The 27,503-nt window shown below is 38.8% G+C and overlaps 3 pseudogenes; 1 reads left to right on the forward strand and 2 right to left on the reverse strand.

Annotated features, from left to right (window-relative positions):
* Positions 1-287: 287 nt before the first annotated feature.
* Positions 288-870, reverse strand: LOC132224252 (large ribosomal subunit protein uL6-like; annotated as a pseudogene).
* A 9,017-nt stretch (positions 871-9,887) lies between these two features.
* LOC132223253 (translation machinery-associated protein 7-like) lies at positions 9,888-10,158 on the forward strand (annotated as a pseudogene).
* A 9,665-nt stretch (positions 10,159-19,823) lies between these two features.
* Positions 19,824-20,309, reverse strand: LOC132224180 (large ribosomal subunit protein eL21-like; annotated as a pseudogene).
* Between the last annotated feature and the right edge of the window lie 7,194 nt (positions 20,310-27,503).

Consider the following 27,503-nt stretch of genomic DNA (forward strand, 5'->3'; position numbering starts at 1 on the left):
AGGTCTCCACAGAGTAGAAACTCAGAATATTTCATGGCCAGCATGTATAAAATGGAGGATTATACCAGGAAAAAAAGAGTGATATCCTTTATCTAATGCTGGTAGGCTATCGAGCTTTTTCATATCCATTAAGTCAGTTAATTCTCACCACAACTGTGAGATGAGCATGACAGCTAGTCTTATCTCTCTCTTTTTCCAATATGAGTTTTTTATTGCATCTTTAAAATATTGCAAATGTAACAAATCATTCGCCATCTTGGTGTTTCTGTAGCTGGACAACTTAGATCTTATTTATCCGCCTACTGAACTGTTCCTTTTTCAGAAACATAGCTACCATCCAAAAATTGCCAGATATCCTTGTTTTTAACTGTTGTGGCTTGCTGAACCAAAACAGCTGAATTTGATACAAGTTCAATGTCGCTTCCTTCAAGAATCAACTCATCTTTCAGGACTTGAGATACTGAACAAGCAATGCCTGACCTCATTCGAACCCTGCAGATGTATTTTTCACTCAAGAAATTTCTTTCTGATTTCACAAGAGAAAAACATTCTCCTGAATAATGACATTGATGGGAAAGTGAGCGTACACAGACCTCATCTTGTAACAGAAGCCCAGTGTAATACCCTTGATAGTGTTTTGTACATGACTGCAGATAATGTGAATGGTAGCCAGTTCCTTTCTATTTCCCCACCATTTGTCCACCTGGAGCCTCTTCCTTTTCTTTCTAAGGAGACTGAGTTCTATGTTGATGTGGTAGAAGTCCCTCTGCAGGGTGCTTCTGGGCCCTTCACCATAATTGTGTGTCCCTTCGGAGTGATATACACATTTTCTGGGATGTCCACAGTCTGATTGCTGATAATGGTCTTCATCCTCACAGTAGATGTGGCAAAGAGCACTATTCTTATCTCTTAAACACACACACACACACACACACACACGCACACACACACACACACACACACACACACCAATAACTTCTTTTTAACATACTTTTAAGTAAATGTATTATATCCTCCTCTCTTGACAAGTGTACCTTCATAGCAACCTAAAGGGCCAGGTTCAAATTTAGAACACTTATACAGCTACTAGATGCCCGGTGCACAAAATTTGTGCACTGGGGGGGCGGCTCCCTCAGCCCAGCCTGCCCCATCTCACAGTCTGGGAGCCCTTAGGGGATGTCCTACTGCAGTCTGGCCTCCCTCTGTGGGAGGCGACCAGCTGATCAGGGGAAGGTGCCATCCCCATCACTCCACTGCTACTGCCACTGCCGGCCACTGCAGCCACCAAGGTGTTTTCATCAACACGGACTCCAATCCCTTCACCATGAAACATGACAACTTTCTTTAGGCATTTTCAAGATGTCTCTTTCATAGGATATGACATTTCTTTATTTCTTTTTATCCTCACCTGAGGATATTTTTCCATTGATTTTTAGAGAGCATGGAAGAGAGAGAAAAAGACAGAGAGAAACATCAATGTGAGAGGGACACTTTGATTGGTTGCCTCCTGCATTGCATGAGCCCTGATTCTGGGCCCGGTCAGGGAGGAGCCTGCAACCTAGGTACATGCCCTTGATCAGAATTGAACCCAGATCCTGCAGTCCGCAGGCTGAGGCTCTCTATCCACTGAGCCAAACTGGTTAGGTAGGATCTGACATTTCTTAGACCCTCCAGCAGCGGACCTTCATTTTTTCCTCCAGGAGTGAGGTGGAAAAACCCTAGGTCACCTTGGATTCTTATTACCCAAGTTTCCAAGAGCACTGTGAGTGGTGTACCAGGAGCTTAGCCAATGAGTGGTCAGAAAAGGTGTTTCCTCTACAGCTCATTCACAGATGCGGGACTGCTGGTGCGCCTGAGCTGGTGCAGCAGCTCAAGCAGGCCCCCCTGTCTCTGACTCCATCTCTGCTCTGGGCCTCACCTGCGTGTGCAGTCTTCTCCTAACTGGTCGTGACTGTTACGGCGTCCTGGCCTAATTTGCATATTGCCTCTTTTTATATATATAGACTAGAGGCCCCGTGCACAAAAATTTGTGCACTCAGGGGGAAGGGGGGGGTCCCTCAGCCCGGCCTGTGCTCTCTCGCAGTCTGGGACCCCTCGGGAGATAATGACCTGCTGGCTTAGGCTTGCTCCCGGGTGGCAGAGGGCCGGCCTAATCCCTAGGTGCAGTCCCTGGTCGGGCTCAGAGCAGGGCTGATTGGGGAGTTGGGGCACCGCCCCCTGTCATGCACAGAGCAGGGCGGATCAGGAGGTTGCAATGCCACCCTCAGTCACGCTCAGGGTAGGGCCGATTGGGGGGTTGGGGCACCGCCCCCTGTCACACTCAAGGCAGGGTCGATGGGGAGGTTGCGGCACCACCCCCTGTCACGCACAGAGCAGGGCCAATCAGGGGGTTGGGGCGCTGCCCTCTGTCACGCACAGAGCAGGGCCGATTAGGGGGTTGGGGAGCTCCACCCTGTCACGCCCAGAGCAGGGACCTTCAGGGGGTTGGGGAGCTCCCTCTGTCACTCACAGAGCAGGTCCCATCAGGGGGTTGAGGAGCTCCCCCCTGTCACTCACCTAGTAGGGCCGATAGGGGAGTTGGGGCACCGCCCCCTGTCACACACAGAGCAGGGCCGATCAGGGCGGTGGGGCGCCGCCCTCTATCACCCACAGAGCAGGGCCGATCAGGGGTTGGGGCGCCACCACTGTCACACTCAGGGCAGGGCCAATGGGGATGTTATGGCTCTACCCCATCACAAACAGAGCAGGGCCCGTGGGTGGGGGTGTTGGGGCTCCACACCCTGTAACACACAGAGCCGCAGGGCGATCAGGGGGTTGGGGAGCTCCCCCCTATCAGTCACAGAGCAGGGCCGATCAGGGGGTTGGGGCGCCTTCCCCTGTCAGGAACAGAGCAGGGCCGATAGGGAGGTTGTAGCCCCGCCCCCTGTCACACACAGAGCCGCAGTGCGATCAGGGGGTTTGGGCACTGCCCTCTGTCACACTGATCCTGGTGCCTGGAGGCCTCTCGGCTCCGCTGATCCCGGTGCTGGGAGGCATATAACCCTTTTACTATATAGAATAGAGGCCTGGTGCATGGGTGGGGGATGGCTGGTTTGCCCTGAAGGGTGTCGTGGATCAGGGTGGGGGTTCCCACTGGGGTGCCTGGCCAGCCTGGATGAGGGGATGATGGCTGTTTGCAGCTGGTCACACACCCTTCAGGGTGGGGGTCCCCACTGGGGTGCCTGGCCAGTCTGGGTGAGGGGCTGAGGGCTGTTTTTTGGCTGCGACTGAATCTCCCAACTGCTCCTTTTTTTCTTTCTTTTTTTTTTTTTTTTATTCTGGGCCAGCTTTAGCTCTGGCTCCAGCTCTGAGGCCTCTGCTGCTGAAAGAAGGTATCTGGTTTGTTTAGGTTCTATAATCAAAACAATGTATAACTCCAGCTCTGAGATCCCAGCTCGCTGAAGGCTGGTTTCTGGAGTTTTGTTTAGCTTATATATTTGTTACAATGTTTCTTAAACTGCAGGCTCAGAGGCCAGCAAGGCAGGCGGGGAACGTTAGTTTCCTCCATCACTGAAGCAAGCAAGCCTCATGTTAGTTTCAAGCTGCCTAGCTGCAGGCCGCCCTCTTGGCTGGCAGTTAATTTGCATATCTCGCTGATTAGCCAATCGGAAGGGTAGAGGTCGTACTCCAATTACCATGTTTCTCTTTTATTAGATAGGACTAGAGGCATGGTGCATGAAATTCGTGCACTGGGGGGTGTCCCTCTGCCCAGCCTGCACACTCTCCAATCTGGTACCCCTTGGGGGATGTTTGACTGCTGGTTTAGGCCCAATTCCTAAACCGGCAGTCAGACATCCCTCTCACAATCCGGGACTGCAGGCTCTCAACTGCTCTCTGGCCTGCCTGATTGCCCCTAACTGCTTCTGCCTGCCAGCCTGATCGATGCCTAACTGCTCCCCACTGGCCCGATTGCCCCTAACTGCCCTCCCCTGAAGCCCTGGTCATCCCCAACTGTCCTCCCCTGCTGGCCCGGTCGCCCCTAACTGCCCTCCCCTGCAGGCCTGGTCCCCCCCAACTCCCCCTCCTGCAGGTCTGGTTGCCCCCAACTTCCCTCCTCTGCTGGCCCAGTCGCCCCTGACTGCCCTCCCCTGCAGGCTGGTGCCCCCCAACTGCCCTCCCCTGCTGGCCCGATCACCCACAACTACCCTCCCCTGCTGGCCATCTTGTGGCTGTGGACACTGCCATCTTTGAGGGCGTGGCAGTCAATTAGCATATTCCCTCCTTATTGGCTGTAGGCGCCGCCATCTTTGCAATGGCATGAGGGTCAATTAGCATATTCTCTCTTTACTAGATAGGATAAGTATCCTTATACACAGTTGATATCCCAGCCAATCTATAAACTCCATTCATATCTCCTGCAAACAGCTACCTCTTGACCCAGTTGAACCCAGGGATGTATACATAAAAATCATGTCTACCATTAGTTGTAAGGACTTGGAGTAGAAACCCTGATAAATTTTGGAAATGAGTTCCAGATATTGGGTGGGTAATTCCAGAGTCTTGGGCATCTGGAGCATGGTCTCTCTCCTCCCTCCCTTTTTATTCCCCTTCCCTATCTATCTTCCTCTTTCCCTCTCTATTATCTTCTATATGTGAATTTTAAGTAATTATAGTTTAATATATTTAAGCTCTAAAGCCAAATTTCATTAAAAGGTATCTCTACCTTAGCTGCACTTAATAAGAAAATTTAAAAAATCAGCTCAGCTCATGATTTTTAGGTTTCTTTGATTTCTCATCTCAATGTCATGGTTTATTTATTTATTTATTTATTTTAGGTATAGGAGGGGCATTAAGATGCATGAATATATATTTAAATTAGCCTATATGGTCATTGACATCATTTGATGTTTTATGGAATTTATTACATTTGGAATTAATATTTGGAAATCTTCAGCTGCACGTGAGGTTAGCATACAGCTGCTAAATGCCAACCTTACTAGTACCTGAGTACAAAACTGTTCATTCTGGATGAGTTTATCCTGAGCTTTAACACCACCCTGCTTCCTAAACTGGGGAGAAATTTTAAAGAACTTTATATGAAAAAATTTTTATTTTACTCTAAATATTTTTATTAATGATGACATATGTTAAGTGTACAGGGATTTCATACAGCAAATACTTACATACTCATCATTCTTGTTCTCAACTCAAATCTATGCTACTATATTTTCTGTAGATTTATTTTCAGGCATTAAAACATTACAGACAAAATTGAAACTTCTTATATACCCCATCCCATTTCTCTTCCTCTCAAATTTAACTCTCAGATGTAACCGGTATACTGAACTTGATATTGATAATTTCCATTTATGCTTTATTTTGATTTTTTACAGTATCCAAATGGGTTTTCCTTAAATACAGAGTCTTCTTCAGTGTTCTCTTAACATTGTTTTGTGATTTAACCATTCTGGTATATGAGGCTCTGTGTCATTCTTTTCATTGTCTATTAAATGAATACATTTATACTCCTCTGCTAATGGACATTTAGACTGTTCCCCAAATTTAATTTTGTGAACAGTACTTAATTAAACGTTCTCATGAGTATTTCTGTGTGTGTGTATGTGAGAGAGTACTTCAGAGTATATACCTAGAAGTGGAATTTCTGCATCAAAGAGGATGAATATCCTCAACTTTGCTAGGTACTGTCAGATTGCTCTTCAAAGTACATGCTATGGGACTCCCACCATCAGTGCATGAAATTCCTGTTTCTCTATATTTGCTATTGTTAAATTATTGTCAGTCTGCATGCATGTTAAGAGCCCTCACTGACATAATTTATGTACTATGGATTATTTGTGAGAAAGAGCTTTTTCATATGTCTATTGTCCATTCAGATTTCCTTGTCTGAGAATTGCCTGTTGGTATTATTTATTCATTTTTCTACTTTTTTTTAGTTGTGTGGTTTTTTGTAATGAAATCTGGATACCAATTTTTGTAGTTTTGATCTTTGCACTTGTTGTCTCCAAGTTTGCGACTTGTTTTCAGTTTGTTTCTCTTGTGTTTGATTGACAGTGCATCAAATTTATAAATTAATTATAGTGCAATTCATATCTTTATGATTATAGCCCTACAATTCCTGAACATATTTTATCTCTCCATTCATTATAAATTTTATGGCATTCAATAATTTTTGTAGCTTACTCCGTAATTGTTTTGCATAGCTTTTGCTCGATTTATCCTTAGGTTCTTTCTGGCTTTTGTTAATACTACAAATTGAATCTTATTTTTTTCTATTGAATTATCTAATTGGTTATTACTTGTATAGAGTTTTGCTATTGAAGTTACTATATTGATTTTGTTTCTAGCAACCCTGCTAAACTTTTTTGTTCTAATAGTTTGTACTTACTCTTGGATTTTTCTATGTAGTTATATCTTTGGAAATAATAACAGTTTTGACTCATCCTTTCCATTTTTATACCTTATTTATTTTCTTTGTTTTATTGCATTTTCTAGGATGTCCATTAATATATTAAATAAAAGTGGTAAGAGTTGGTGTGTTTGTCCTGACCATAATGGGAACACTTCTAAAATTATACCATTAATTATTATGTTTACTGCAGGTTTTTAATAGATACCCTTTAAGAAGTCAAGAGACTACTGCTGTGTTCTTAATTTGATATACATATATATAGTTTTTAAAATATAAACCAATTTTTGTTAACTGTTATTTCTGTATTTATTCACATGTTTTTGCTTCTTTAGTTTGTTAATTTGTTTAATTATTTTAACACTAGAAAGACTGAAACTTAGTATATACCTATATTGCCCAAAAGCAGTCAAAATGACTGCATTGTGAAAGAATAATATCGGAGTACTCTTCACTTATGTTCCTTAGCTTTTCCAATAACTCAGTTCTATTCGACATTTCATTCATGAATTTAGGGCGCAAAAGAAATAAAATAAACAACTTATTAGAACAAGTATCACTGCATAAAGATTCGAATAACAAGTACTAGTTTAGCTTATTGAGCAATTGCAACTTATCAAGTATCGACAATTTATCATGTACTTGTATGTTATCATGTGACGGTAATCGAAAAAAAATGAAAACTGTTATTTCAATACAGAGCCGAACTGGTCATATAAGAAATTTACTCAATTCAATAATAAGAGTCATTTGATTATTTAAAATTTCCCAAGCAGTCAAAATGACTGCTTTTGGGCAATATAGGTTATATATATATATATATATATATATATATATATATATACCGGAAATGAAGGAGGGGAGAGGTAACTACAATTATTAATAAACGCATTTATATGTTGTACAAAAAGTCACAAAATTCTAAGACATTGTGTCCTTATATACATAATTGTTTTTCTAATTGAAATTAAAAAGCAGTCAAAAAGACTTCCTTGGGCAATCTAGTGTTAATTGTTCTAATGTTAAACCAGCCTTTCATTTCTTGGATAAACTCAGCTTGGCCATAATTTATTATTATTTTGCACATCCCTGGATTTGGTTCAATATTTTTTAAGGATTTTTTTCATGAGTAAGATTGGTCTGAAATTCTCCTTTCTCAAATTGCCCTTGTAAAGTTTTTGTGTCATGGCTATACAAGCCTTAGTGAATGAGTTGAATAGTTTTCCTTCTCTTTTAAGTCTCAGAAACAGTTTATAGAGACAGAGGTTATCTAACTCCTTGAAAGTCTGATAAATTGTGCATTTGAAATTGTGTGAACCTGTTGTATCTTAAAATCAGAGACTTTTGATTACACATTACATTTGTTTAATTGTGATTGTTCATTTTTAATGTTTTATGTCTTTACTCAGTGTTTATTTGCATAAATATTTTAATAGTTATATTTTTTGTTTTTTTTGTAGTTTTTTTATTGTATCTGTACTTTTTCTTTTTAGTTTTATTTTTTTTCTTTTCTCTCTTTTTTATCAGTTATGCCAATTGTTTATTTTATAATTAAAAAAATAACCAGTGTTTACTTTTATAGTTCCTTTATCTGCTTTTTTTCTCCATTGCAATAATTTCTCTGCTTATTTTTATTTTTTCTTCCTTTTATTTTTAAGTTAGTCTGAGGTTATTTTTCTAACTTCTTGAAATAAATATTGAACTCACATATTTTTCCCCCTTCCTTATAGTTAATACAGGCATTTAATTCTGTCTCCCTCATTATATACCTTCAGGTGTACTCCACAAATGTTAATATGCAGTGTGTACTTTTATTCTCTAAGTTCTACTTATAAAATTTCCATTGAGATTTCATCTTTCACTCAAGAGGTATTTAACAGTGCTTTTAAAGTTATCATGTACCTGGGGGTTTAGGATTGTCATTTTTGTGTTGAGTTTTTAGTGCCCATATTGTATTTTAGGGCTCTCAATAATCCTGGCTTTGAGCCAGTGGGTCCCTGGCTCATTGTTGAAGTGGGATCCTGTGCCTTCCTTGTTCCTTTTCTACCTAGGTCAGAAGTTTCTTATAAATCTGTAATCCTGTTCACAAGTCCAGTCCTCAGGGCCCTTGGCTCTCCACCTTGCTTGCCTCTGACCTCTTTTATTACTGATACGCACCTGGAACTGAAGTCTGGGGTAGTACTGCATACTTCTAGACTCAGAACTCTGCATATCACACTGCTTTGCAGTTTCTCTTCTGTTCCTAGTCCAATGAGATGTTAATCTTGTCTTTGAATTCAGCTTTTTTTCTTTTTATGAATTTCTATGTATGTAGAGTAGAGGGATGAGTCATTTTGACTTTTAGTATCTTTCATAGTGCCAAAAACATTTACTCTTGTAAAATTCAAAAACTAACATAACATCCTCACTTTCCAGCCTTCAAACGACAGTATGTGTACTTATGGTCTCAATTAACCTTTTATTTTAACTAAACACCCTCCTTTATGCAATCTTGAAAATTCCTCTTTGCTTTATAGTCATGCATCACTATACTAACAGCAACACTGTCCTCTATATTTTTGACTCTTCAGAAGTCATTATTCCCAAATAAAATAATAATTTTGCTTTATGTTGAATAGTCTCAATATTACTTTTAAAAAACTTCAACATTTCAGTATAAAAGTGAATACTGCCTGTTGGTAACTAGCTCACTCAAGTAACAGTGAAGCATGAGGCCAAACAGAATTAATTCACAGGGAATTGGTAGGACACTCCATTCTTAGGACTTATCAGGAGATTTAGTGAAAGCTCACCACTCCACTGCAAAAACAGCTAAATATTTAAAGATCTTTCCTGCACTTGGTAAAGTATACTGGTGGTAATTAGATGAGAATAATACATCTCACTAACTGCATTATTCTAAGCATATTGTAATGTATAATAAGAGTAGTATAGGTCCTGGCTTAAAGGCTAGGCATTGAAGAATGCATCCAAGACTGAGAATAGTGACTACATGCCTTGTACCAAACCATTCTGGAACATTATTTATAGCACTGACCCATGTACTGAATTTTTTTGGTTCTTCTGTCCTTATACATGAGAAATAAGCTACTCAGTAAAATTGTATATATGTCATCATCTGTCATTATCTAGAATTACTCTTCTGGATCATTATTTTCTCCAGAATCTTAAACTGTCTACTTTATAAGGAATCATAAGACTGTGGTCATTCTTTTATCTATAATGTCAGTACATGTCAATGCCTAAAACTTAACCAAATGCTGGATTACATGGCTTGATACTTGTGGCTTTCAGAATTGATATGGCCCCAAACTTATTGGACCACTTTGTTTCTTTAATCCTTCAATGCATATTATTTCTACACATTCATTATGCAGAATATATTATGTTTTAATAAATCCACATTAAGAAGGATAATAACTGAACATAAGAAAGATAAATGAAAAAGGGTTATGAAATTAAATTATATTTTTGAGGAGCCATGTCCAAATACAAAGGTGGCAAGAAGCAGCCCTGACTGAAACAGCCCAAGAAGCAGTCCAAGGAGATGGACTAGGTGAGGGTGGCGTGGAGGCATGGGCAGGCACAGAGTGAACCAGTTCTGCTTCTCCCTAGGAAGTAAGGGATTCAAGCAGAAACAAAAAGAAAAGCAGAATTTGAGGAGCTAAAAGGGAAGGTGGCAGGGAAGGGCCCCCTGGCCATAGGTGGACTTAAGAAATCTGGCAAAAAGCTGTTCCTTGTGCCTGGGGTAATGGTGATCCTTAATTCCATTCTTATTTTAACATCTAGATTACCTGTTATAACATCTCTTGCCATCTATAGCTAGAATGAAGTGTTGTCTTGGAGCCTTCTGTACATTTAAGAATAAACTTTTGTAAAAAAAAAAAAATCATTATAGAGAGGAACCAAGATGGCGGCATAGGTAAACGCCTCTACTTGCTACTTCCCACAACTACATCAAAATTACAACTAAAATACAGAACAACTATCATCCAGAACCATGGGAAAGTTGGCTGAGTAGAAGTACTACAACTAGAGAGGTAAAGAAGAAAGTGCATTGAGACTGGTAAGAGGTGTGGAATGGGCTGGTCCGGCATCCGGGTGTGATGCTTTTTTAATAGGGAGGGAGATCGCCTTTGCAGAGGCCACCTGGAGGAGCAAGGAGTCCCAGCCCCATACCAGACCCCCAGCCCACGGTCCCAGAACTGGGGAAAGAAGTCTCTATGGGCAGTAAGAACTACAGACTGTAAAAACAAATGCGGATTGGGGCTGAGTGACACACGGCTGCTGGGGACCCAACTGCTCCTCTTTAAAGGCCGGCACCACGAACTGAATTTACAAGCTCCCGCTTGCTCTGAGCTCCAGTGCCGGGCAAGGCTCTCGGGGACCCAGATACATATGGGGAGAAACTGGACTGTCTGGCATTGGGGCAGGAATGTGGGGGCGGCTTTCTTCCAGATGGAGGTGCTTGCAGTGGTCATTGTTCCCATGCTGGGACCTCCCTGGTGCAGGGCAGACTGGCTGCCATTTCTGTTTGCTCTGCCCTGGTGATTCCCTGAGACCCCACCCCACCCAATTTACAACCCCACCCAAGCTGTGTGCAGTGGCTTTAGCAACTTTTGCATATGAATGGCCTGTCCTTCCTCAGCCTAAAACCTGTCAAACAAACTGCAGCTGGGTTAGGGAGCCCCAAAGCTATCAATAAAAGGCCCAAGATTGGCAGCAGCACCAGCCTGCCTTGCTTCACTGCTGGGCCTTGCATTGACACTTCCAAACCTGATGCAAAGAAGAGGAATCTGCAGATCTCTCTGTAGCTCCTACTGGGTGGCCTGAGGCAGTGGGTGACTTTGTACCCCATTGGAGATCCAAGAGCCAGTGTACCCAGTGGTCAGTGTGAGACCATACCAGATTACAACTCTTCACATCCATAAGTGACACACTCAAGGGGCAGACTCAGTGAGCACCAAAGCCCCATTGAAGCAAGTCCTGCCCCATAAGGGTGTCTCCTGCACAGCAGCTCTCCCATTGTAGTTGCAGCTGTTCCCCACAGCCAATTGGTCTGGAGGTCAATTCCTCCCAGAAATCAAGGCTCAACTACAACAAGACTGTGCACACAGTCCACAAAAGGTGTACTTAGAGTATTCACCTCAGGTGAATGGGGAGATTGAGCCACTGGGCCCTATAGGACACCTACTACATAAGGCCACTCTATCAACTCAAGGAGAAATAGCAGCTCTACCCAATACATAGAAACAAACACAGGGAAGCAGCCAAAATGCGGAGACAAACATGTCACAAATGAAAGAAATGGAAGAAAGCAAACTACTGGATATAGAGTTCAAAACCGCAGTTATACGGTTACTCAAGAATCTTCTAGAAACCTCTGAGGAACTTAGTAAGACCTTCAAGTATCTTAGTGAGAATGCCAAAAAAATGGAAAAGGAAAAGGACCAGTCAGAAATTAAGCATACACTGACTGAAATAAAGAATAATATACAGGGATTCAACAGTAAACTAGAGGATCCCAAGTCAATGATTTGAAATATGAGGAAGCAAAAAGCACCCAACCAAAAGAGCAAAAAGAAAAAAAGAATAAAAAAATATGAAGATAGCGTAAGGAGCCTCTGGGGCAACTTCAAGTGTACCAACATCCGAATTATGGGGTGCCAGAAGAAGAGAGAGAGCAAGATATTGAAAACATATTTGAAGAAATAATGACAGAAAACTTCCCCTACCTGGTGAAAGAAATAGACTTACACGTCCAGGAAGTTCGGAGAACCAAAGAGGAATCCAAAGAGGACCACACCGCGACACATCATAATTAAAATGCCAATGCAAGAGACAGAGAGAGAATCTTAAAAGCAGCAAGAAACAAACAGTTACCTACAAGGGAGTAGCCATATGACTGTCAGCTGATTTCTCAACAGAAACTGCAGGCCAGAAGGGAGTGGCAAGAAATATTCAAAGTGATGAATAGCAAGAACCTACAACCAAGAATACTCTACCCAGCAAAGCTATCATTTAGAATTGAAGGTCAGATAAAGAGCTTCACAGACAAGAAAAACTAAAGGAGTTCATCACCACCAAACCACTATTATATGAAATGATGAAGGGTATTCTTTAAGAAGAGGAAGAAGAAGAAAAAGGTAAAGATAAAAATTTATGAACAACAAAATGACAACAAATACATATCTATCAACAAGTGAATCTAAAAACCAAATGAATAAAAAATCTGATGAACAGAATCAACTGGTGAATGGAATAGAATCAGGGGCATAGAAATGGAACAGACTGACGATTCTCAGAGGGAAGAGGGTGTGGGGGTGTGGGAAGAAATTAGACAAAGATCTTATATGCATGTTTGCGGTACCTATGGACACAGACGATAGGGTGACAAAGGCCTGGGGTGGGGTGGGAACTAGGTGGAGGGGAGCCATGGGGGTAAAAAGAGGGACATCTGTAATAATCTCAACCATAAAGATTTTTAAAAAATCATAATAATAATCATGCAGTATCTCATCTCTTCATTCTGCCATTCCACCCTTAGCTGTGAGGTGAGTAAACCAAGCCCAGAATCCTATCAGAGTGTGTTCTTTAGTCTTTGTTCTATCTGGAATTCTGCCCTGCCTGGAATCAAACCAACTCATTTGAAATGGCAAAAAAATGTATTTCATGGGGATTCACAGAGAATATACACATATTTAGTGTAGACCTGAGTTTCTCAAACACATAATTAATTGCACTTTCAACTCATACCTCAGAGGGATAAATGGTCTGTTTTAGTAGAAACTGTCTTGCTCTCAATTAACAAGCCCCCTTGATGTTTGGGGTGCTAAATTAATATTTTCAAAGTAATGTTGTTGTCATAGAAATGCTCTTTAAAAGGTCCATTATGTGTCATATTTGAGGTTGGAGCTCATAGAGCACTGTGCTATTATTGAAGTTTCGAAAATCAAGGACTAAAGAACTATTTAGAATAATAATTTTGCTACTTGGACCCCATATCATAATGCCACCTGATTCTCTGAGGAGTTAACCTAAAAGTACATTATATATTTTATACATTTTGACCTGGAAGTTTCCATGTTGTTTTCAGCCTAATTTTACTGAACTCTGAATACCATTATGCTTGTTTTTATTGTTTCTGTTTTGTTTTTGCTTCTCCCTTTGCATAAGGACACTAAATCAGGTCAGTATGAATAGGTCTGAAACGTGTAAGGATCCGGTTTTATTTCTCCTTATAGTTTTAGTTTCTTTGAAAAATTGCTATATGCCAAAAAAATGGAGTCATATAGCCACTAGGTGTACAGTCACTAAGTGCTAAAGCAAGGCCTTTCTCCTTGTGGAGGAAATTATTTAACCTGCAGGCACGAGGCACATACTGATATTTGAATTTTGGGAGGACATTTTAACACAAGGATTTATCAACATTCATTTCTAGCCAAATAGGCACTCAAGAAATCATTTGCTGACTGAATTAATGAATGGCCATAAATTCTTCTGAACTTGCTATTACTTCCTCAACTTTTTAGTGCTGTATTTGGCATCATCAGAGGAAAATGAGATGATGACTTCTGCCATGTACAGTATCATGGGACAGCTTAGATCAGGGGTTGGAAAACTGTGATCCTCAGCAAAATGCAGCCTGCCTCTTGTTTATGTGTGGTTTGTAAACTAAGAATAATTTTTACATGTTTGTATGGTTGAAACAAAAAACCAAAAGAAGAATAATTTATGACATGTAAAAATTATATTAAATTCCAATTTCTGTGCCCATAAACTGAGCATTATTGAAACACATTTACTTACATCCTGCTTTTTGTGTAGTTATGACACATTCTATATATGACATGCAAAGTCTAAAATTTTACTATCTGGCTTTTTACAGAAAATTTGCCAACCCCTTACTTAGAGGATTGATGAAATGGTTTTCATAAAGAAACCTACTAGGGGGAAAACGGTGCTATATAAGCACAAAAGCATTGTGACTTTCATTTCTAAATCTGTTGCTATTATTTCTTAGCTGTTTGCTTGCAGGCCTTATAATGGTAACAGGTGCTAATGCACAAGAATAGAACAATAACTCCTACCATAATTGTCCACATTCATAGAAAACTGCAGGTAGAGCTGTAGCCAGATGTTTAAAGAATGAGAACTAAAATGAAATTGTAAAAGTCTTCACTGGAAAGAAAATGATGAATGATATAGGAGTTGAACCTAAAACCTGGTAAGAAGCCCAGGCAAAAGAATTATTTGTCTTTAATTCATGTGTATAACCCCCTGGGATGGATTTTTAATAGACAGACTCACAAATAGCCCAAGAAATCTTACAAGACCATAAAACAGTTTTCTAAGGCAAAAACTTTAATGACCTTAAAATTTACATAACATTAGCCACTTTAAGTCAAAGTTACATTTTATTAACAATGAATCATATAGAAAACTTTGGTACTTTCCTTACAATTATAACGTAAAGCCTTGGTGAGATGTTTATATTCCTGTGGGATAAAGGTGTGGAGTATAAATTCAGTGCAAAATGGGAAAAGAATGACATTTCAAATTTTGAATAATCTAAAGAAAATTGAGCAAATTTTAGGATTACATCTATTTTTAGAGCTAAAAGCTCACAACACAGGCTATCTTAAAACAGCACAAATGGAAGTGAAGTTTAAATAATGGAGTTCATTTAACTAATGTAGACAATAAAACTAGGTATTTCACTCTCCGAGTGGGATTACATTTTGGGAGTTATCTAGTTAATTTGATTCATGGGGATTTATAAATTGGATCATTCAGAGTCCAAAGTGAAATGGTGATTTAAATGCAGTCCAATGGCTTCTGGAGAAATAATTCTTTAGAATTCATCTGAAGAATTAAGTTTTATCCTAATTACTCACCTGGAGAATTAACTTGAATTTTGAATCATTTGACTAAGAAAAAACAAACAAACAAAAAAACCAAACCTGGGCATTGCCTTTATAAAAAAACAAAAACAACAAACAAACAAACAAAAACCCTCGGGGGAACAAGTTTGGAAAAATTCGCACCTAGAAGATGATAGGCCAGAAACCTACTTTCTTGACCACCCCTCTCCCCAAAAAATCATTTATATTGCTTCGTGGAGTTAGCAAATCCATTCTCTTGTTTATTTAGTAAATATTTATGAAATTCTTCTATGTGCCAAGTACTTGTGTAATCACTGGGAATACAGAGGTAAACATGTAGACAGGACCAATAAATTCTCTGCCTTCTTGGAGCTTGCATTCTTGTGGGGTAATATAGATGATAATTACATTAAAAATAATTTCAGGTAGTGACATATTCCATGTAATAAAATAAAGCAATTCTATAGAGATGGAAATAAGAAGCACTGCTCTACATACTGTGTTTAAGGAGGGCCTCCCTGAGGAGGCAGCTTTTGATTCTGAGAACTGAATGATGAGGAGTAGATCATGGGCAGTTATTAGAAAAGATGTATCCAAATATGTGAAATTAACCTTAGTATATAGGCAGATTTTATTCCAGAGATGATTTGATTCTGCTCAACATCAAAACACAACCCGTGTTTTCTAGTCAATACTTGGCAACATCTATGAGGGACAATTATGACATGGATTCATTACTATCATTATTGTTGATATAATTAACATTTTAGAACACTTAGACCGACGTTAAGAGATGTTTTCACCCATATCATTCCATTTGAATCTCATGTGGGGTGAGTACTTATATATCCCTATTTTATGGAAAAGAAGACTTGGGTTTCTGGGAGAGAGCAAGTAGATGGTTTAAAGCCACTCAGAGAACAGTTTAGTAATTATGGAGCTAGGGCCTTGAAGCCAAGACTTTTTGTTGCAGATTTCCAAATTACTCATTTTATTACACCATTCCACCTTAAACTATACCTGTAATTATGAGTCTGAATACTAATTTGTATCTGCAGCAGAAACCATATTTCTGTCTGATTAAGTAAGATTACTTAATATGTGCTACTATAGGAACAGTAATTAGAATGAAGTTTTCCATCTGAAATTTCATGACGGGTTAAGATCTAAAGAGAGGATATGATTGATTTTATATACTATCGCACATGATTACCCATGTGGGTAAGTATGAACATTGTTATTGGTTTAATTTTTAAAGGGGAATTGTTCTTTGAACATATAATTAATCATAGTGTAAATTTGCAATTTGGTAGGGGTTTGTTTGGTTTATTTTTTGTTTTGTTTTTGTTTATGAGCTGCCCTGGCACTAATGCTAAAATGCCCACCTCCAATGGCCTGCGTTTGTGGGGTACTCGTTGACTTTGTGTCCATAGTAAAGTAGTGCACATACTCTTATATGCAAAACACATTTGGCTATGGTTGACAGAATTTTCATTTTCCATTCACAGATGTAAAGCATTTTTAATATAACACAAGCCTCAGCATAACAGAGTCAGCACTTTATGAGAGGCACACAGCTCTGCTTACCTTTCATTTGTCAAAGGTTGATGGGAAACATATATATTGCTTGTTCAATCTCTTAATTCTATGTTTTCATCCAAGCTGAACTGACAAGCTAAGATCTGTTCACTCATATTAGTCTGTAGGAATGTGTTTGTCAATAAGTCCTTTAAGCTGCTTTACATGTGACCTATAACTCAAGTAATTCTTACTCAAACAATATTCAAAAGGTTATATGCACTCTAAAATTACTTTAAGAATAGGTTACAGGGGGGTGAGGGCATAAGTGGGAGGTGAGGGGGCAATGGGGGTATAAGGACACAAGTAATACCTTAATCAATAAAGAAAAAAAGAATAGATTACAAACCATAAGAATAGGTTACAAACTTAAATATTCCAGTTTCATCATCTCTAAGGTTTGTAATTTAGTTCTTTTTAGATGGGTTAATATTAAATTTGAAAAAGGAGTTATGAAATTTACCAATGAAAACAATATGCTTTTAATTTTTAAATTACTCAAACTTTTACAAAGAATGCGGGGAAGTTTGGATAAGTAACATGGTGAATTTTGGAGATACTTCTCTCCAAATAAGACCTGAAAAATCTTTTCAAAATCCAAATGGTGGAATATTCAAATATAGAAGCATAGTGGCACTGAGCCCCTTGATAAGAGTATCTCAACTCCTTAGTTCTGGATCTAGGGTATAAAAGGTGCTCAGTAAACAATTGATGAGTAAATCACTAGTCTAACTTATTAATTTTACTCTTTTGGATCCTGACACCAAAAGAGGTGCAATGACTTTTACATGGTCACATAATCAGTTCATGGCAGAAAAGGAAAGAGAACTGTGGTCCCTTGAATCCTAGTCCACTCACTGCCCTTTCCTATAATTCATTTACCTTGCTGCCTCAATCATAATTTCCAATACCTTGGGTTGAGTAGATGAACGGCTATTTTGGCTATGTCCCAAAGAAGGCTGAACTCTCAAAATAAGGAAAGTATAGATACTATATCAAAGCATGCATATCAAGCTTTAAAGATGTGGGGGAGATAAAAATAATTTTTTTCTTCCTTTCTAAGTTCTTCTGGCTGGACTAATAAAATTAACATGAGACATATTAACAGAAGAAAATGACCATATGGGGTGTCATAAGGACATGAGACCAAAGGACATATTAAACAGCTGAGCTTTATATATATACCATTTTTGACTGAGGGGTGGGAGGCAGGGGTCTGGGACTTAAAAGGGAAAGTAAGCAATTCACAGATAGACAAAAAAGAACAAAAATTTGGTAATCAGCCCTGGCAGGTTTGCTCTGTGGTTAGAGCATCAGCCTTCAGACCAAAAGGTTGCAGGTTTGATCCCTGGCCTGGTCGTGGTTCCTGCACAGGAGGCAACTGATCCATGTGTTTCTCTGACATTGATGTTTCTCTCTATCTCCTCCTCTTCCCTTCTACTCGCTCTAGAAATCAGTGGAAAACATATCCTCAGCTGAGGATAAAGAAATAAAAGACAATTTTTGGTAATCAAATTCTTGCAGGTCCACCCAGAAACAGTGGAGAATCTAACTGACTGCAGGTTCTGGCCTGTCTGCAATACTTAGTTCATATTATGCTACAGTGATAGCTTCCTTCATGCCTTACTATCTGATTTCCTTTATGCAGGTAAGGGGAGTGGTAGGTCAAAGGCTCTTTCTGAGTTCTTTGTTTCTTAAAAATAACCACCTTAAAATAATTGATATACCAAACTTTTGCGGTTGGAAACTCTGCTTCCCCTCAAAGGTTAATAATGTTTTCTTCATAAAGGGTAGTTTTTATTTGCTGTTCCTACCAGAGGTTGAATCTGAGTAGTGACAGCTCATACAGTCTTTTTTGGAGTGGAAGAAAAATGAGGGGGGATATCAATGTCAGAAACATCTATTGATCAGTTGTCTCCTAGGGATTGAACCCACAACCTGGGTATGTGCCCTAACCAGGATTGAACCTGCCACCTTTTGGTGTAGGGGATGATGCTCCAACCAACTGAGCCACACCAGCCAGGATACTAGCACAGTCATTTCTCATTAAGGAGCTATTGGGCAGCACTGGGAGCAAGAACATTTTCTGAATAAATGAACAAGTGGAATTGCTTGCTCTGATATATTACATATACTAGTATGCTCCTATGATATATTGCATAATTCTTTGGGAAGTGTTATCTTATTGATGTGCTGGAGGCAAGGTTCCACTAAGTGTTGCCAGATAAAACACAAGATGCCCAGTTAAATGTTAACTTCAGATAGAAAATTAATATATATATTTTTAGTTTAAGTATGTCCCAAATGTGAATTATTTGCTAAATCTGGCAATTCTAGATTATCTTTCATACAAAACACCCAAGGCTCTTGATTTGCTTTTTGACAGCTTACTCTTCATTGTTTGGTTTTAATAGTTGTGGTGATTGCTTTGCTAACCATCCCTTTACTGTATGTTAGTGAATCTTCTGTGCACTAACTGTGGACCAGTTGCTAATGCTGACAATTTGCATGACCTGCTAACACATTACTTACTTATTCAGGCATAACAGAAACCTTTCCCTAGAGCATTTTGGGAGCTGTGGCTAAACATTTAAAGCTCTATTTTAACCTATTCAAACACATATCTCCTTTTAAGAAACATAAAAACTTATGTCCCTGAACTCCATTGAGAGTGGTTTTTTTTCTATAGATTCTTTTATGAAAATATATTATCTTTTCCATTTTATAAATATAAGATATTTTATGGTAGTAAGTATGCTGTTTCAAGTTATACTCCATATAACATTGCTCTGGAGATTTTGAAATTCACCCCTAGAGAACAAGGTCCCCAGTTAAGAATCAGTGGTCTATGAGATGCCAATCAGTGAAAAGTCAAGTATTGAATCAAGCTATCCATTAATTTTTTTTTTCTTTTTAAAAAAACAATACAGAGGTCTTTTAGTTTTTTCAGCTTGTCATGCCATGAATCCATAGGGAATGGGTTCCAGCAGCTCAGGCTCCTTTCCGTTGGGTCTCACAAAATGTGCTGCTCTGGGCGGAGCAGGCTGACTCTTTAGTTGTCCCCAGGTATCATTCTCTTTGGCTTCCTTCTTTTTCTGATCATTTTCTTTCACACGTTTTAGGAAGCTATCTTGGCTCTTGGATTGCTTAATATGCTCAATGCGTACATTAATTCTCTTGGTGAGAATTTTGCCCTTAACTTCCTAATTCACAGCAATGCCCACTGCATGCTGGGTGACATTGTAGACTCTTCCAGTTTTGCCATGGGAATATTTGTGGGGCATTCCTTTTTGAACAGTGCCCATTCCCTTGATATCCACAATGTCACCTTTCTTGTAGATTCATATGTATGTGGCCAAGGGAGCAACTCCATATTTTCTAAAAGGCCTAGAGAACATATGGCGGGAGCCTCTTCTCTTTCCCTTCATGTTGGTTATTTTGTCAAATTACTGGAAAATGGTGGTTCCAGCTGAAAATCTAAATTTTTGTTTTTATTTATTGCTTAATCAGTGTTTCTCAATGAATAACTTCAACAAATGTTAAATAATAGTTACATAATTATTTTAGTGTGTGTTAGCAAGCAAGGTTTTCCATTCTGTTGTAGAGATAGAAAGCTTCAGGTTGGAAACCACTGGTCCACATAAAAGCAAAGAAATAGTATGCCTCTGTGGGAGCTGAAAAAAGTAACTTTCCTCCCATTTCCTAAATTCTTCTAATTGGGTTAAAAATCAAATTAACATGAGACATATTACTCAGAAAAAATGTCCAAGATTTATTATGGATGTACATTCAGGGGTGCCATAATATATGCGACCAGAAATGCATTAGTCAGTTTGAGTTTTTATGCCTTTCTGGACAATGGAGAAAAGGGGAGCAGGGGTCTGGGATTTCGGAGGGAAAGTTGGCAATTCACAGGTTGATAAGAAAGAAGAAACATGTGCTAATCAAAGTCTTAAAGGGCTACTCAGAAAAAAAAAATGGGACACAGAGGGAAGTCTAACAGACTTTGTTAGGATCTTCCCTGTCTATCACACTTAATTTGTACAGTAAAACCTTGACATAATGGGCTAATTCGGGTGAGGGGGTGTCCATTAAAGCTGAAAGTCCATTAAATAATAAATCAAGTTTTCCAAATGCATATGTTAAAAAATTGACAAATTAGTTTACCTGTTTTTACTTATGTAGACAAGTTTGTGTAATTAACATTAAGTGTGTATGAAAAGTTTAATTTCACAGAAAAGTTTTCTATATGTATTACTGTAATTTTAATTTTACTGAATAGGTCTAGTAAATGTGTACATTCACCAGTCACCAGGAGTAAACTAAAGCACTCCACTGGGGCATGGCTTAGTGCATGTCAGAACACAGGTGGCACAGGTTAAAACTGCTGCAGAAAGTCACACCACGTGACAACAGAACCGATTACCTCACTAGATGCCGTGTGTTCACGTGCTAATCATTCACCGAACATTGTTTATAAGCAGTGACTTTTGGATTTAAATATGTAGATTATAGTTGTAGGTATGTAATATTTATATCGGTGAAATTACTACAGTGTTTTTCCCAACATATGGCCTATTTGCTAAAATTTATTAAAATAACAGTGAATTACAAAAAATAACATGTTAATTGAATTATAAGTAAATCTTGGTTAAAAGCTTTTAAAAATTAACAGGGTATTAATTTTCACATTTGACCTATGGACTGACTGGAAATTTGGTCAGTTAAATTCAAAGTATGTTAAATTGAGGTCCACAAAATCAAGGCTTTACTGTATTTGCTAAAGTGAATATGCTAAGGTACTCTTCCTAAAGCGGGTTTTTTTCTATCTGAATTCATTTAGGCAGGCAGTAGGGAAGGTCCAAGATTTTCCCAGTCTTTTGTTTCTTAATAGCTAGCTTAAAATCTATATCCTTAGAGGCACATTCTCAGGCGGCAAATCTTTGCTCCCCTCACCTTTTAAAAATTCTATTACCTATCATCCCCCCCCTAAGTTTACCAGCTGTTTGGGCCTTTTGTAGGTAAGCAGAAGCCTGCCACCTTTACCAGTAAAAATGGCAGGCTATATACAAATCTGAAATGCCTTTTGTTTTTAACAATTGTAACATTATAATACCTCATTTATTCTCATTTATCTTTCAACACAGAAATACGATTATATTATTCCCATTTTGCAGATGAAGGAGCTAAAACTCAGACTGAAGAGATGCCTGGTTAAACTATTAAGGATCAGGTTATAATCTTTATTATAAACCATAGCTTGTTTTTATTTCTATTGAATTAGTTTTAAAATTACATTATTTCACATATCTGTGCTTCAAGTGTCTATTGATATATAAACAATTAGATTTAAAGGAGGACGTTTTCATGAGATTAATATCTAGGCAATTATAGCCCTAGGAAATAAGCTTAGAGATATGTATTAACTCTTCTTATTTGTTTTATTTTCACCCAAATGATAGGTTTAGCATCATGCAAAGAAATATGTAATAGTCAGGCTTTTTATTGTATCATCCACTTGTGGATTAAGCTTACTGAGCTGCTGTGGCAGCCCAGAGTTCACACACTTAATCTGGTTAGGCTGTTGCCTGCCGATTAACTAGGATTTATTGATTTCTTTTCAAGTTGGAGAGCAGTGTGACTCAGAAATCTTTACCCCTGATTTAATAAACCTAAAATAAATACCAGACTTAAACTGATTGCTGAGTTCATCACATAATATTGATAGAGTAGACAGTTAGACAGGCATGAGCAGAGCAGGAACCATAGGCCAGGTAGGGTTTATCACCAGGGCAGAAAGTCCCAGGTGCTTAGCAATCTGCAAAACTAGAGAAAATAACTATTATAGGCTAGTCCCATGCTGCAGGGTGACCATTCCTCCCCTAGCCTGTCACTAGTGATGTGGATTAGATCTCCTTACAAGAGGAATAAGATGTCCTGAGAATCACCTCATAGGGCTCCCATACAAGTTCTTAGATGACCACTCCCTTAAGCATTAAGCCCTCAGGCAATGAGGCTCTGGTAAGTATCTAAAAATCTTAGGAACATAGTCTTAGGTCTGTTGACCACAGACAGAGTTTTGGTCAAACTAGAGATAACATCTGGATCTCAGTTGTGTTTCAACTGCAGGCCCAGAAGAGCAGCAAAACCAGAAGGGACACTATGGCCGACATCAGGAGCAGATGCAATGTCCAATGATCCTTTACCCTAGCATGGACCAATCAGTAGAGACCACTACCTTTAAATGACACACCTGGAAAGCTGATGAATATTCTCTTGAGATCCTTCCCTGAGACCTTCCCTAAAATTCCTACCCTTAGAAAACAGGTACAAATCCCCAGCTTGCTCTCTCTCTCTCTCTCTCTCTCTCTCTCTCTCTCTCTCTCCCCTTCTCTCTCCCCTTCTCTCTCTCCTTCTCTCTCTCCCTCTTTCCAGCTTCCTCCCTCCAGCCCCCACCGTGCCCCCACCAGCTTCTTTCCCCCTCTTGTTTCTCAGACCTGTTATTTTTGCGTTCTTTCTCCTAAGCTCTAAGGACCCTTCTTTTGCCTCTGTAGCTTGTTTCCTGAGTCCATGCAGCCCAGCTGGGTCACTTCCTCTACTTCTGTGACTTTCTAAATAAACTTCTCGTGTTAGAGTTCTTGGCTCGGAATTCCTTCTTAGCTGAACTCAAGAACCAAGGTTGCTGAACCGAGATCTAACACCGCCATTAACAGTATCACTCAAGCATGGGCCATGATTTATCATTGTGGCAAATCCTGGCCTCCTAAATAAAGGAAAGCACAAATTACCTAGTGAAATTTTTGGTGGAAAGGTATGAAAACATCATTTTACTAATTAATTAGACATCCAATATCAGTTCTTCATTTTAAGAAGAGGCAGAAATAAATACTCAGGATTCGTAGTGGTTGCTGTAATATGAATTATGTATTTTAAGGTTATTGCAGATTACTAAAGTATTAAGCACTGATTACTATTAAAATTAAATACTAAGATATTTATCAGGCTCATTTTAAAATGCATAGTCTGTCTTGAAACAAAATTCCTACAGCAATAAAATTTAGATAAAATGTGTAAAATGCTAACCTAAAGCAATCATTTCATAGTTACTCTTCATTCATGATTGCACACTTCTTTTTGCCTATACATCTTGAGTTTTGAGACAATCAGTTTCATGTTTTCTGTTTTTCATCATAGAACATCTAAAAAGGTTGCCAGCTGCTTTGGAGGAAAAGATGATATAGGAAGAGTAAGTAACTTTATAAAGAACTTTTCTAAAGCTTCTTCCTTAGCTAAGACTAGAACAGAATTATAGAGATTAAACATTTTGGGGCTCTGTCTTCCTGATGAAAAACCATTCATAGAAAAGGTAAAATATTGCCTGTTAAGTAGGTAGTCAATCTATACAAAACCCAATTTTGAAAATATTGGGTTGATTATTTTCTTTTGTAAACCAGATGCTTGAAAACCTTGTTAAGCTAACCATCCTGTATATATTTACATAAAGCTAAAATACCATGTTATTCAATTAGCTATACACCAAATGACTTCAAGTAATACCTGTAAATTGTTTTCACCTCATGCATACTCATCTTTGGTCTTGTGCCACATCACTGTTTTCATGTTTCCTTCCTTTGGCCTTCATTTGAATTGATTTTAGGGATAACAAAGTATAATTTATGTTAAGTATAGTTTTTACTTGATTAGAGTGTGATTTTGCAAATATAATTATTATAGGATTCTATGAATATCTTAATCACTGTCAGTTGACTATAATGAAATTATCAAGGTGTATATCATGGAGAGTACTTTAATTAAATTATTACCACCTAAAAGTGACTGTGGATATGATGATGTGATTAAATTATTAAAATTTTATGATGCTTTTACTTTAAATGACAGTTATAAATATATTTAATTTCAAAATCTACTTTAATAATAATAAGTTAAACTTGTGAGGAGTCAATTCACTTCTACATGAGTAGTCTCATTTTAATATTTAAAAGTAGACAGGAATCTGTTCTTAGCTTCTCTCACAGGAATATTATATCATTTTTCCTTGAAAGTTTTCTTGAACCTGTAAAGTAAAGCAAACCCTAGATTCTCTTATTGATACACTTATCAAAATATGTTATCTAGAGATTGTCCTTAAACAACAAAACACACACAGAGAGTAATAATAACAATAATCAAAAGTTTATAATTTAATACAATAGAGAAATATTGCACACTTATAGTATCATCTTGGAGATTCTCAATGTATATTAGTTCTTTAGAGACTTTCAAAAGTTCTGCAATAAAGAAACCTGTGTATTTAACCCAGGGTTTCTCAAACTTATTTGACCATAGAACTTTTATGTGTTCAAGTCTAACACCTATTAGCATCCTGAAGAGTGAGTATTATGTAGATCACACTTTGGCTAATTTGGGCCTAGGCTAATATCTTTCAGGAATATGAAAGCAAAAGTTCAGTATAAAAGCTTATGTTCTTTTTATGTGTGGAAATATTTAGGGGGAGAAATATCATGCCATCTGGTATTTACTTTAAAATACTCTGTCTAAAAGAACAAAGTAAGCAAATTTAGTAATATATAAATAATTTCATCGAGGTGATATATATGTGGTTGTTTATTGTACAATTTTATTTTTATGTTTGAAAAATTTCAGATAAGTTTTAAAAACTTAAATATTACATGCTCTTTTTATGCAAAGCTGCAGTTACTAATTCAGACATGTTTGCATGATTTTACAGAACAGGCTATAAGAGTGCAAAGAAGTATGCCTATTTTGTCATCTTGTCCTCCCTGTAACCAAAGGCAGACATTTGTTGAATTGTCAAGCCTAGTTAGAGTGGTCACATCAGAGTTTTCCTCTGTGTAAAAACAACTTACTGAAATGAGCTGAGATTTAAACTGAAAACTTCAGCCTCATTATAACTATGCTCTGGCACAGTAATTTTCAAAGTGTCTTTTTTGAACCAGCTGCATTGACCTCACCATGTTAACTTGCTCAAAATGCAAATCCACAGGTCCCCACTGATACTGAATCCGAAACTCTGGGGTTTGAGTCTAGAAATCTGTGTCATAATAAGCTCTCCCATGATTTTGATGCCTGGTAAGCTTTGAAAATTACTGCTCCCATCTATTGTATTGATCTGCACATAGACTTGCAATATAATATGTCTAACTAGCATTGTGTAAGTTCTCTCTTAACTTTATAACAGGACAGAGTTAACAGGAAGTATATCATTGGTTGACTTAACATGCTGCTTCTCCATCTTTAGAGCACTGTTTAGACATGTTGAGCAGATTGAGTTAGGAGCTGAGAATGTATCTATTATTTTAATGATGCCACAGTGGTCCCATTCTGCTTACGGGATGCAATGAGAACCTTTCTTTGTGCAGGTATATTTAGACAGATCATTCGAGTTGTTGTTGGTGGCTTTTTATCTTTTCTTTTCTTTTTTTTGTGGCAAGGATATCCTCTAGCAGGGTCTGCTTGTCTGTGGATGGTGGTTGGGCAGCCTATCTCCATGCCTTCAGCATATATAAAAGCACACAAGTTACTGGATCATAGAGTTTGGGTCCAGTTGCTATTTAACTAGGAACTGGTGACTGAAGTGGAAACAACCCTCTCAATTTTGGCAAATAGCAAAAGGAACCCAGTCATCAGACCAGCCTTCCAAAGGTTGTAAAGCAACCCAAACTCTCCCCCTTGAGGCTTTAGGGTAGAGGTGGCCAACATGTTACATTTTGAAAATAAAACCCCAAATCAAGCTTCTTCAGAGGAATTCATAAAGCTTTGCATTCTACTATTCACTTGTTTAATTAGAGGAGAATTATTTTATAGAGGGAGAGATTGATGAAGAAATGGACATTTGGGAACTTTACTCTAATTTTACACTTGGCCTTTTACATGGATTCTAAATGCAAAGCAACATAGCCCTCTATTCTTATATTTTTAAAAAATATTTTTTATTGATTTCAGAGAGGAAGGGAAAGGGAGAAAGATATAGAAACACCAATGATGAGAGAGAATCATTGATCGGCTGCCTCCTGCATACCCCACACTGGGGATGGAAGTTGCAACCGAGGCATGTGCCCTGACCAGGAATCGAACTGTGATCTCCTGGTTCATAGGTTGAAGCTCAACCACTGAGCCACACCATTCAGATTATTCTTACTTTTTATTTTAAACTAGAGGCCCAGTGCACAAAAATTTGTGCACTCAGGAGGGTCCCTCAGCCCGGCCTGTGCCCTCTCGCACTCTGGGACCCCTCAGGGAATGACCACCTACTGGCTTAGGCTCGCTCCCCGGGGGATTGGGCCTAAGCTGGCAGTCAGACATCCCTCTGGCAGCCAGGGAGCACTCGGGGGATGCCCACTTGCCAGCAGGGAGCAGGCCTAGCTGCAGTTGGATATCCTTAGTGCTGCTGAGGAGGCAGGAGAGGCTCCCACCACCACCGCTGTACTGGCAGCCGAAAGCCTGGCTTGTGGCTGAGCAGAACTCCCCCTGTGGGAGCACACTGACTACCAGAGGGCAGCTCCTGCATTGAGCATCTGCTCCCTAGTGGTCAGTGTGTGTAATAGTGACCAGTGATTCCCAGTCGCTCTGCTGTTAGGGTCAATTTGCACATT

This window comes from Myotis daubentonii, chromosome X (genome assembly GCF_963259705.1).
Source record: "Myotis daubentonii chromosome X, mMyoDau2.1, whole genome shotgun sequence".
Classification (NCBI taxonomy): Eukaryota; Metazoa; Chordata; class Mammalia; order Chiroptera; family Vespertilionidae; genus Myotis; species Myotis daubentonii.